Below are 12,012 nucleotides of genomic sequence, written 5' to 3' on the forward strand. Positions count from 1 at the left end.
ATGCATGACATAGGCATGTTGTCTGTATGCCTGGCAAAAAATCCTATATCTATCAGAAATTGTGCTAAATGTACTATTTGTTTTTGCTACCTGTTTAGCTAACACCCAATGGTGATAAGAAAGAGATATTAGTATATTTGTTTTAACTATATTTATTTCCAAGAAAATGTAGTGTATTGGAAACGATACCTTGTTTCGAGACTGCATCCTACTTCATTTATTTTTTGTTTTTATGAAAGTAAGGACAGTCTTTCCTCCTCTTTCTGTAGATTTTTTGGTAGACAGTTGCCTCAGATGATAGTATTTCTGGACAATTGTTGTTACAGAAGAAACTGTTCTGTGCTTAGAGTTTACAAATTACTTTCACAGATACCAGAAGAAGTGTGTACTGATGAGAGCAGTGGCATCTGTTGGTCACCGCTCACTTTATCATGTCTCACATTTACCAAAAGGGAAGGTAACAGTCTCAGATGATAAAAGCAAGGAAAATAACAGAGCACAGGCTTATGTGGCAAAGCTCCAAGGCAAATTAACATGATATGTTAACTCAAATTTATGAGTTGCAAATATTTGACTACTTAAATAAATGCAGAAATATGCTTTTGTGTGCAATTTTTCATCAAATGCTTCAAATATTTTGCATGTTGCAACTGTTTAACAGTGAACTGCGAGTTTCTTATGTGTTGTTATGTGGCATAATCTTACAAATATTTCACATATCTAGCACTATTCTTTGTTTATCTTCAGAGTACTATTGTGATGTTGATAATTTTTTGTATTTGGTGTTACATTCATTTGTGTCTAGTGTGGTTTCGTGGCTTTATTAACATATTTTTTATAAGCTTATTGCATGAATGAGATTTGTCATTTTAGCTTTTTTATATCATTATCAAGAAATCAAAAATTAATTTTATCTTTCGTATTCAAGATAGTGTTGAAATATACATAGAGTGAAACATTGTGTAGAAGAATAATATAAGACCTAACTGATAAATTTTATGACAAAAGTAGCAGAATATGATTTACTTACGTGTAATTTGAAATCTGGAGAGGCAACAAAAAAAGAAATGTTAACAAAAAATTGTCCCAGTACTCAGATTTCTGTTTAATTTACATTTAATGCTATGTTACCCTACCATTCACAACAGCTTTGTTATTATTTGGAAAACTAAACTGCTCAGAAGCTATAGGTGATGTTTAGGACATGATTTATAAATTGAAAATGTATGACATGATATTGAAAATTGTTCATTGAAGAACCTAGTGGATTCCCATTTCTGCATTTCTTGATTTGTCTTCATAGAATATAGAAATCCCAAATGGATAGAGGAAGCTATATATAACTCTTAATATGTGCCAGACATTCTGACAGTGAAATGGTGGAGTAGTTAGTTAGTAAGAAAGTGTTGGAGTTAATATTTGTGTCATAGAAGTGTGTACAACATTCGTAATTCAAATCTCCACATTTAGGAACGGCCACAAACTACAAATCATTGCTATGTTTTCTAAGTTTTCAAAATTTTATGTATGAAAGTGCATCTATGGCAAAGATATTGTAATCTTCCAGCAGTAGCAGCAGCATGCAAGATATGACAGCACCTTAAGTATTGCATTGTTGTGCCACTCGCAGTCTTGCTGTGGTCCAGAATGCTGGATACTTCAGAGATACTCAATAATTCTCATTTCTTTTTGTTCAGAGCTTTGGACAATAACAGTGTGCTTTATGATTATTTAGTTCCATTCTTGTGTGATATGGTTCTGTTGTACAGACATACAAAAAAGATTACAGATGTGATATACTTATTATTTCACTTAAACAGGATAAAATCAAAATATTTACAATTGGTTAGTTGTTTGTAATACATCTCAAGGAACAAAAAAGCATAAAGAGTCACAATGCGTTATTCACAGAGTTGTTTTTCACATATGTTGGACATGTAGCAAACACTAAAGTGTGTCAGGAGTCTATTCGTAGCAGTGATATTGAACTTGTAACACATTTGTGTGTTCTGTGACAAAACACATCCTCCGACTTTAAAGCAAATGAGATGAGAACCTGCCAACAGTGCTAGCATCAAACTGATGCCAAAGTCCACTGCAGCCAAAGTATAACCAAGTGTGTGTCACATTATATGACAGTGAACTTGGTAGATATTCTAATGCATTAATGCAGAACTGATTTATGCTGCAAAAAAAGGTAGTGCCAGTTTTGGCCATCAGGTGCAAATCTAGCAATGTGAATGCAAGAAAGACGTATAGAAATTTTACCATATGTAACAGATTAGGAATGGGATGTGGGCCAAAGGTTCAAACAAGTGCAAAAGGAATAATGTTTATTTTATTATTAACTGCCACTTACACAATTTGTTCAGTATCAGCAATGAAGACATCAATGGGACATGTACATTGCCAGATTTGCACCTAGTGGCCAAAATTGGAACTAATTGTTTTCCATTGTAAATCTGTTCTCCATTAACACATTGTCAAATCTGCCAAGTTTTGCTTCCATATGATAGTTACAACCCACACAGTACCTTCATGATTTGCAGCACTTTAATTATAGCTGCCCGGTATATGACTAGTAGAGCTAAGTATCAGAAGATACTGTAAGGAATTAAATAATGCACATAAATAATTTAATTTGATAGGAATAAAAAGATGCACATTGTGTACATTGTGAAATACTGGAAGAAAGCTGAAATTGTTTGTATGGAGGAAATAGATGTAAGTGCATGTCAGATGCTTAACACCTTAGCTATACAGTGAACAGTTTACCCTTCCTTCTTCCAATATTCATGTACCACCAAGGATTTTTCAGTATCATTTCAGTGGTTAGTATTATTGTTTCATATGTATTTGCACAAGCAGGGGGGAGGGGTGGGGACAGTGTGAATAAACAGAGTGCTTCAAAAGCAATGGATCTGATCTTCAATTCCATGTTATATGTCAGTTTATGATTGAGTGAAAGCTTATGAAAAAAAGTTGCTTCACTGATGTAATGTTTTCAAGTTCCAGTGTACAGAACTACAGCACAGTTTTTAATAGTCTGTCAGATTTATAATCAATCTAATGTACTTATGTGAAGTGGAAGTAGCCATTGAGAGTTATTAACACATCTGTGCAGGCTGAATGATATAAAAACTGGAGATACATGAAAGTGTTTTGAAATTAAACTGTAAAGTTCATTTAAGTGCTACTTACTGATTTGGACACACATTAAATTTGATGGTGATTCTGGCACTGTTTTGCAGACATTGAAAATTACAGTGTTCATAAGGCCCAAAAAAACTGCAGTATTAAGCACTTGAGAAGTCTGTTTCCTCTATCTTATTATTTATTTGACGGCATTAGTGCTTGCAGCGCCTGCTTTAGCAGTTAAGCCACCCTGGACAAAAAGACAAATTGCCACCCCTTAAATTAAGTTGTGTGTGTGTGTGTGTGTGTGTGTGTGTGTGTGTGTGTGTGTGTGTGTGTGTGTGTACAACATAGCTACATAGTTATAATATTAGGAAAAGGACAGATTGCTACTCACAGTAAATATGACCTGTTGATTGCAGACAGGTACAATGAAAAGTGTGTTACACATTATAGCTTTTGGTCAAAGCCTTCTTCAGCAAAGAAAACATGCACATTCGCACAAGCAAGCACACCTCATGAACACATGACCCGCTCCAGATTGCTATTCACATGACAGGCACATTCCGGTTAGAGGTGGTGGTGGTGGCTATGTGTGCATGACGTGTGCTTGCTTGTGTGCTTTCTTTGCTGAAAAAGGCTTTGGACAAAAGCTATATTGTGTAACAGGCTTTTTATTGTGCCTGTCTGCAACTTTTCCTAATGTTGTTGATATACCAACGTAAAGTTTCCATTGTTTGAAAGTAATTTTTTTTTTTTTTTTCAGTAAAAATCAAATCTTTTGTTTTAATTTTAGTAAAAGAAAATATTTGGAAAGAAATGTATAAAATAAAATAATATTATTTATGAAGCACTAAAAAGCAGTGGAAATTAAGAAATATATGTACCTAACCACAAACTGATAACCATATAATTTTTTTTACATTTTTAAATACCATTATTTTGAAAATAAAAGAAGGTAACATTGGCTATACCAAAATTACAAAAAAAAACTTTTTCTCTTTCTTTTCAGTTTACTTGATCAACAAAATCATGCTCATTTGCCAAAATGGCCAAACCATTAAGAGAATTTTGTGTAGTAATTGAACGTAAAATGTTCTTAATTGATTTTAACTTAGAGAAACTCCTTTTGCCTCTTGTTACTGTTATTGATATCATTAACAACATTCTTAAAGCAATAGTAAAGTAATAGTAGGTAAACAATTGCTTTTTTAGTAAATAACTTGAAAACTAATAGAGGTAGCTGACTGGTGTTACACACATAATGTTTTTACATGTAACTGAGATAACATACAAATTTTTATCTTTCATAGTCTAATATTAAACACCTTCAAGTTTTCATAATAATTGACCAAAATATTGCTCTGATAAAGTTGAGTCTTGTAAATTTCAATTGTGACACACTTTTGCATTTTATGACCAATTTTTAGCTTTCTAGTTTTATTATTTAGTGACACTTTTTTCTTGCATTTGTATATTTTGTGTAACTTATTCATTTGATCATTTTGATGCCTTACAATGTTAACATTAATATACTGAATCATACACTGATGATGAAGTTTGGAAAAGTTATTTTAATTTTTAATTTCACTCTTAGATTATGGTCAATCCTTTGTATGTTGAGCACAGGTGTGGTATGGTGACTTGGCAATGGTAGTGATGAAATGGGGTATGCCCCAGCACTCTCGCTCGCCTCTGTAACTATTACAGTGATACAGCACTTGTTTTGCCTCAGAAGGACAAATCCGACCAAAGATTGATAAGAAATGTTTTCCAGATTTGTGAAAGATAAAGTGCAGAGGCTAGATCAAAATCTTTTGTTTGCATCAAATTGCTTATTGGGTTAATGGAATTCAGTGTTTCATGCAAAATAACTGATGAACACACAAGTTTAAATTTCTTAATATAAGTTATCCTCTCTTTTTAAATAAGCAACTTCTCAGTTTCTGTAAATGTTTAAGAAGGTGTCACATACATCTCCCAATTGAAATATCTCTGTGCTACTCTCCCATCTAGTATCAATCAATGTTTTCAAAGTTAAATCTTGAACACATTTTAAAAGCACTGCCCATTGCAAAGTAGATGCCAATTTTTTTTATGGACAATGTTGAAGAAATTACTACTTCCAAGGATGTTTTTTCCATACCATTAACAACAAGATTGAGAGAGTGGGTACTACACAAAACAGAATGCTCGTGGATTACATTGTTTGATTCTGGTTGCACTTTTGCTTTAGCACAACCCATTGTTGTATTACTGCCTTCTGATATTCGGCAAATGTAAACACAAGTCATCAAGTTTTACTATTGTAATATCAGACCTTTGTTTTCCTGTTGACCTTCTAACCAGTAAGAAGCCTAAAAAGCTCCCATTAATTTTAATTTCAATGCCAGTGCCAAATTTATTGACAGAAACATATCTGATTACAAGGGTCACCTGCTCTACCTTATTACTGTCAGGAGTACAGTCTAAAATTATGGAAAAATATTTTGTTTTTTAATTTCATCAATAATTGTCACTTTACACTTTGATGCAGTCAATCTGATATCTTGTTTTGTATAAAAGGCACTCAAAAAGTTTGTGTTTGAAGGCGATACAGTCCGGAATCATTACGTTAATAAGGCAAAACTTCCGTGAACACTGAGGCAATGTACCCTACCAATGTAAAAGGCTGAAGATATCCATTTGGTAAAATACCACATTGTGCTGCATGAAGAATTATGCAATTACCTGTTGCACATCCTTGACTGACAGAAATCATTGACACTTCAGAGCCTTTTTTAAGGGAGCAAAGGTATGACAATTTCATGGGGACACATCAGGACTATTGGCTGGGTGCACAACAGTCTTCCATTTGAGTTGGTATAACTTCTGCAGTATGGGGACATGCTTTATCATGAAGCAGCAGCACCCCTCCAAAACAATGGTTTCGGACTGGCATGCTGCCCCATACACATTCTTTATTCTCCAGTGGATGTCTACCAGTTTTCATCTTTCAGCAGTCAAAAAAAAAAAAAAAAAAATAACAGCACAATTGTCCTGTCTGGACGCACTTGCTAGTAACATCACCGTATCTCACATTTACAACACCATGTTTGAAAGACATGGATGCTCCTCTAATCACTTGCATACAGTTTGATGCTCATGTACTCACATTGGAGTTGCACTACATTGCATGTACGCTGCAGCAACACAATCGTGTGGAAACTTTTTGATCGTCCCTAAAACATTTTTCAACTATTTGTAAGAAATTACTATTTTTATACTCAACACTTTCTTGCTTGCACCCTGAGAAGTCAGACCGCTTTTACCAAACATTTTAGTAATTGCTATGATTCTCAGAAGCACCTCGTTCCAATGATTTGTTTCAGCATTAATAATTCTTTGAGTAGCTGCATCTATAGTTTTAAACACTTTAACCTTTGGTTCATTTCTAGCCATGGTTTTTGGGGCTGAATAAGATTTTTGAAAATTTTGTGTTATTTTAAAGTTTCATCAAGGTGCTTCCAACTTTTAAAATCATCCTTTGAAAGAGAACTAACCACTCAGCTGAAAATTTTGCAACAGGAACATTAAATGCACTTCTGCAAAAGAGAGTATCCTAGCCTTCCCTTAAAACTTGCTCTCCATCGCTTGACCGTTGTCATTGGAAGCAAATTTGTAATTATATAATGGTTTAAGTGGATCTTGTGTTACTAAAAAAACATATTTCAGCATCTCACAAAATTCTTGTCCACAATGCCAGATGTGTTCTCAAAGTTTATAGAACATTTTCTGTGGCTGTCACATTGGAGTCAGTTTTTTCAGTACTTTCATCTGGTGGTGATAGTCAAAGCATCATTAGTTCCAATTGATTTAGAAATTTCGCACATTTGTTTGTCATTATCATCCTTTGATGATTCCATATTTTCTTTTATAACTATATTTGACGTTGGACTCTGAAAGTTGTCATTTGCGTTGGTATAACTCTGGATATAATTTTTAACGTATCAGCTTGTTTTGCCTTTCAGCTGCCTTTTCCAGCCTTTTTTTGTGTGTGAGTGTGTGTGTGTGTGTGTGTGTGTGTGTGTGTGTGTGTGTGTGTGTGTGTGTGTGTGTGTACTGGAAACCAAACCATTTTCTTTGACTGCTAGATGTTCTGGAAAATTAAACAACCTAAACCATAAAAAATATTTAAAAAGTACAGATTTGTCCTTGTTATAGCTTTTTTAGCTTTAAAACTGTAATTAACATAAACTCGGAATTGTATTCTGCCAGTCAACATAAAAAATATATATGCCCACACACAATATTTTTCATATCCTGCAAAAATAAAATCTAGTATTATCATATATGTATTTTATACTAACAAATATTTCAGCAAATCATAGTCATGAAAGGCAGTTTTACAATTCTTGTTTTTGAGATTTCATTCAGTTCAGTTATATAAATATAGTATTGATTGAAAAAATTATTTTCATAAAATAAAAATATGAATAATAGTGTCTGTAGAATACATTTAAATTTGTTATAATATTTTCTTGATTCAGTAAACAACCTTTTTATATAAAATAAATATTTATTTTATTTAAAAACACTTTCATTGTTTCAAATCAATAATCAACATACAATAAAGTAGTATCTGTAAAAAAAAAAGTCTTAATTACAAATGTACTTACATTTAAGAAAATCAGGCAAGTGTAAAAAGAACTCGTGCTCTAAGGATTCTGTACTGTGAATGGCACATGGCCGTCACCTGCGAATGCAGGAAGACGTGTACATACATACATTAATACTTGTTCTGTAGATCATGAATACAACATTTCATAATGACGTGGAATGTGTCACTTTAACGTAAGTTTTCTTTACACAAAATATTACTACTACTACTACTACTACTACTACTACTACTACTACGTGATCAGGTCCAGTGGACTGCACGCATCTACAAGTTTCCTCCTCCACTGTATTCTGTCCATTGCTGCTATCCGCCATCCGCTCACATCTATTGACAGTTGGTTTAAATCTTCATGGAGTCCATCCCTCCATCGCTTCTTGGGTCTCCCTGGCAGTCTCTTTTCTGTAGGTGCGAAATCCAGGAGCTTCCGAGGTTTAAATCTTCATGGAGTCCATCCCTCCATCGCTTCTTGGGTCTCCCTGGCAGTCTCTTTTCTGTAGGTGCGAAATCCATGAGCTTCCGAGGCCATCTGTGATCCTTCATCCGGGCCACATGGCTGGCCCACTGCATTCATTTGGCTTTCACAGTTCCTGCTATGTTGGGCTGCTGGTATAGTTCCTCAAGCTCTTGGTTGTATCTGATCCTCCATTCCCCTGTATCTGCATTCAGAACCAGACCGAAGATCCTCCAAAGCACTTTTCTTTCAAAAACAAGGAGCTTATGGAAGTCCTGTTTCTGGATTCTCCATGTCTCACAGCCATATAGAACAACAGGCTGGATCAGGGTTTTGTACAGTCGAATCTTGAATTGTTTGGAGAGATATCTGGGCCGAAGCAATTGTGCTAGGCTGTGGTAAGATCAGTTTCCTGCTTGTATTCTGGCATTGATCTCTGCTTCACATGATGAGTTCTCAGTGAAAAGTGCCCCTAGTTATTTGAATTCTTGCACTCTTTTGTAGGACTGGTCCCCAACCTGAAATATTATTATTAATAATTTGTTTTTATTTTTTACAGTTACTATTTCATATCTAAAACTTCATCTATTGGGTAGGAGTTGTCATTCAGAAATTCTTTTAATTTGCTTTTAAATGTTGGTTGGTTATCTGTCAGACTAAATGACCAGGGATTTTTGTGGAAGCATAATTCACCCCTTTCTGTGCCAAAGTCAGATTTAACCCAGAACAGTGTTGTAGCTATGCACTCCACTGTTATTCCCTTTTCTGTTTATGAGATATTTTTATCGTTTTAGTAAGCCATGGTTTTTTAGATGGTTTCTTACAATTACATTTCACTTTTTTCTTAGGGAAACTGTTTCCAAATATACTCACAAAAGTATCATGAAATAGGTTAAATTTTAAATTAGTATCAAGTTCCCTCTACACTGATCCCAGTTTAACTGTTGCAAGCTATACCTAAAATTTTCAGTTGTTAAATCGTTAATTGAATGCACTATTTTGGAGGACTGTTTTGCATTACTGTAGGAAGCTATGTCATGTACTGTAACTAGTTGTGTATCGTGATCAGACAGACCATTCTTCAACAGGAAATGTTTTTATTTGAATAAATTTATCTTGGTCTATAAAAACATTATCTACCAGTGTGCTGCTTTCCTGTACCACACGAGTAGGAAAATCAATAATTGACATCAAGTTGAAAGAATCAAGCAATACTTCAAGGTCCAGCTTTCTGTTGAACTCTTTCAGGAGGAAATCTACATTGAAATGCCCTCGAGCAATAATTTGCTTCCCTCTGTCTGACAGATAGCACAACAAAGAATCTCAGTTTTTCAAAAATAGTTGAAAATTTCCCAATGGACACCTATACAAGGATACAATTATAAAAATACCATTATTTAGTTTAAGCTCACGTGCACATACTTCTTTATGTTGCTCTACACAAAATTTTTTGGTTTCCAAATTTTTCACACCATGACAGATTTTAACATATATGGCAACTTCTCCTTTCTCCATAGTGTGTCTAGTTACATGAGCTGGAAGCTTATATTCGCCTACGTTTACCATTCCATACCTGTGTCTATATGATGTTCATAGAGGCATAGTATATCTATTCCATCCTCAGTTTCTAAATCTCCTAAACAAACAAGAAGCTCATTTACTTTGTTATTTAATCCCCTGATATTCTGATGCAATATACTAACATTATTTTTCACTGTACTGTTATGTGAATTTTGTGTTATTTTAACATCTCTAGTACCTGCCTGTCAGAGCTTCTGATTAAGCTTAACTTCAATCTACGTTGGATGTTTGGACACTGATCTTAGCCTAAAAAGGAAGTACTCCCATGAGTTTCAGTGCTCCCCTTAAAGATTTTGCTATCAACTCACTCTTTACTATTGAGATGCAGGCCATATCTTGTGCAGTCCCACCTACCAATATCATCAACAGGAACCAAACCGATGCCTGACAAAGTAGCCACCTGAAGCAGCTGATCTAGGTCCATGTTGACCCTCCTGACAGAACTGTTCAATTGGGGCCAATCATACTGCATGAAAGCAGGAACCAAGCCAACATTTGTACGGTTCATCGCAGATGCTATTTTTACTGGGTCACACTCAATATTGGAGCCCTGACCCTATCAATACTGTTTCCCACTCCACCCACTACCACATGATCCTGCTGTGTAAAACACTTGCAAAACGATCCTATATACTCTATCAGTTGCCTAAGACATGCTCTAGGCTTGAAAATACTTGTGACCTGGTACCTGTCACCTAATTTTTCCTACAAGATCTGGCCCACACCTCTTCCATGGCTACTACCCAACAACAAAACTTTCCTCCTATTTTCTACTTTTTTTTTAAACAGTTGGTTTCCTAGTGAAAGTCTGCTGGGTGCTGACTACACTTCCATTTACTTGAGCCACTTCCTTAGTTGACTGAGGTAGCAAGGCAAATCTATTGTTTGGGCCAATGGTGAAACTGTCAGACACTGTTCTCTTTCTGTGGCCCCTGTTCTTTGCTACCACTTCCCATCTGTCTTCACCGTTCTTCCCCCTTAACCTCATCAGTTCCTCCCTAGCACGATCCAGTTCAACGTTAAGGGCTCTAATCTCCTCTTCCTGTTCAGCTGCCTGCCTATTCCTTGAACATACTCTCAATACCATTGAAGAGACCCATTTACGCCCCAGTTACCATGCCACAACATTCCCTCCAATGTAACCATCTGGCACAACAGCTGCACAGAACCCCAGGACTAACTTTCCTACATCAGCTCAGATGCTTCTCACTCAAAGTTGTTTACAATAGTTTAACAAAATTTATCTAGGCAATTACAGTAATATTCTATTAACTACAGCTCTCAAGAGTCACTGAAGTTACGCGGAACACGAATAAACATGTATACTATTAATATAATAATGTAATGAACTAACTGTTAAAAATCAAAACTTGTATACCCAAAAAAATTAGGCATAAGATCGCATATGCACTTTACACATTTTGAAATGAAATAAAAGATAGAACCTTTAAGTCCACAAGTAGATATGGCACTACTAAATATATGTGTAATGAAGACAACCTAAATTCCTCAATAAATACTATACTTAAGCAAATGTCTTAAATTTGTATGCAAACTTACGTCGGAAGTACGCGGAAACCGGTCCTTAGGTTATTTTTTATTTATTTATTTATTTATTTTTTAGAAATACTTTGAAATGAGTAAAACCTTCAATAAATAAAATGAAACAGACTCTAATTAATGTCCTTACAATGTAATATTAAATTAATTGACAGTTATTATAGAATTAACTACTTATCTTCATGAGCTCAATATCCAAGCGTGTGCAGTCTGCGCCAAGGCTGCCAACACAATAATGAAAGTGCAGATAGCTGACATGATGTAAACCACTCACATGACTACAAATTATGTTTTATGCTTGCATGCACCAATATTTTTCTATTATGGAGTATTTAAAACAGCAAAATTTTTTTCATAGTTACAGTCAATATGGTACCCTTAAATTTTTGTACCCTGGACAAATGTTCAGTTTGCCCAGTCCTAGGGCAGGCCCTGGTGCCAGCCAGTCATGTTAGCTAGTTGTGTTGTGATGCACATATATTGCTAAATGGAGACAAGCCATTGTCAATACACTTTGGCAACATATTTGCTGCAAGGCTTTCTGGATGATTCCTGTGAGTGCCTGTGTGGATACACAGTTTCACTGGATACTGCATCAAATATTGACAGAAAATTATTCTTGGTT

At 35.0% G+C, this 12,012-nt stretch overlaps 1 protein-coding gene across 18 annotated transcripts in view; it reads left to right on the plus strand.

Moving 5' to 3' along the window:
* The window catches only part of LOC126088523 (voltage-dependent L-type calcium channel subunit beta-1), a 757,906-nt gene that overhangs the window by 716,318 nt on the left and 29,576 nt on the right, over positions 1-12,012 (plus strand). For 5 of the 18 annotated variants that reach the window (XR_007519952.1, XR_007519955.1, XR_007519954.1 and 2 more), the window contains one exon: positions 370-457. The exons of 10 other annotated variants lie outside the window; for them this stretch is intronic. The gene's annotated coding sequence lies outside the window, so the exon portion shown is untranslated. The remainder of the gene's footprint in view (positions 1-369; positions 458-12,012) is intronic. 3 more of the 18 variants (XR_007519953.1, XR_007519956.1, XR_007519959.1) reach the window with 1 other exon arrangement.

Source organism: Schistocerca cancellata, chromosome 6, assembly GCF_023864275.1.
Source record: "Schistocerca cancellata isolate TAMUIC-IGC-003103 chromosome 6, iqSchCanc2.1, whole genome shotgun sequence".
Classification (NCBI taxonomy): Eukaryota; Metazoa; Arthropoda; class Insecta; order Orthoptera; family Acrididae; genus Schistocerca; species Schistocerca cancellata.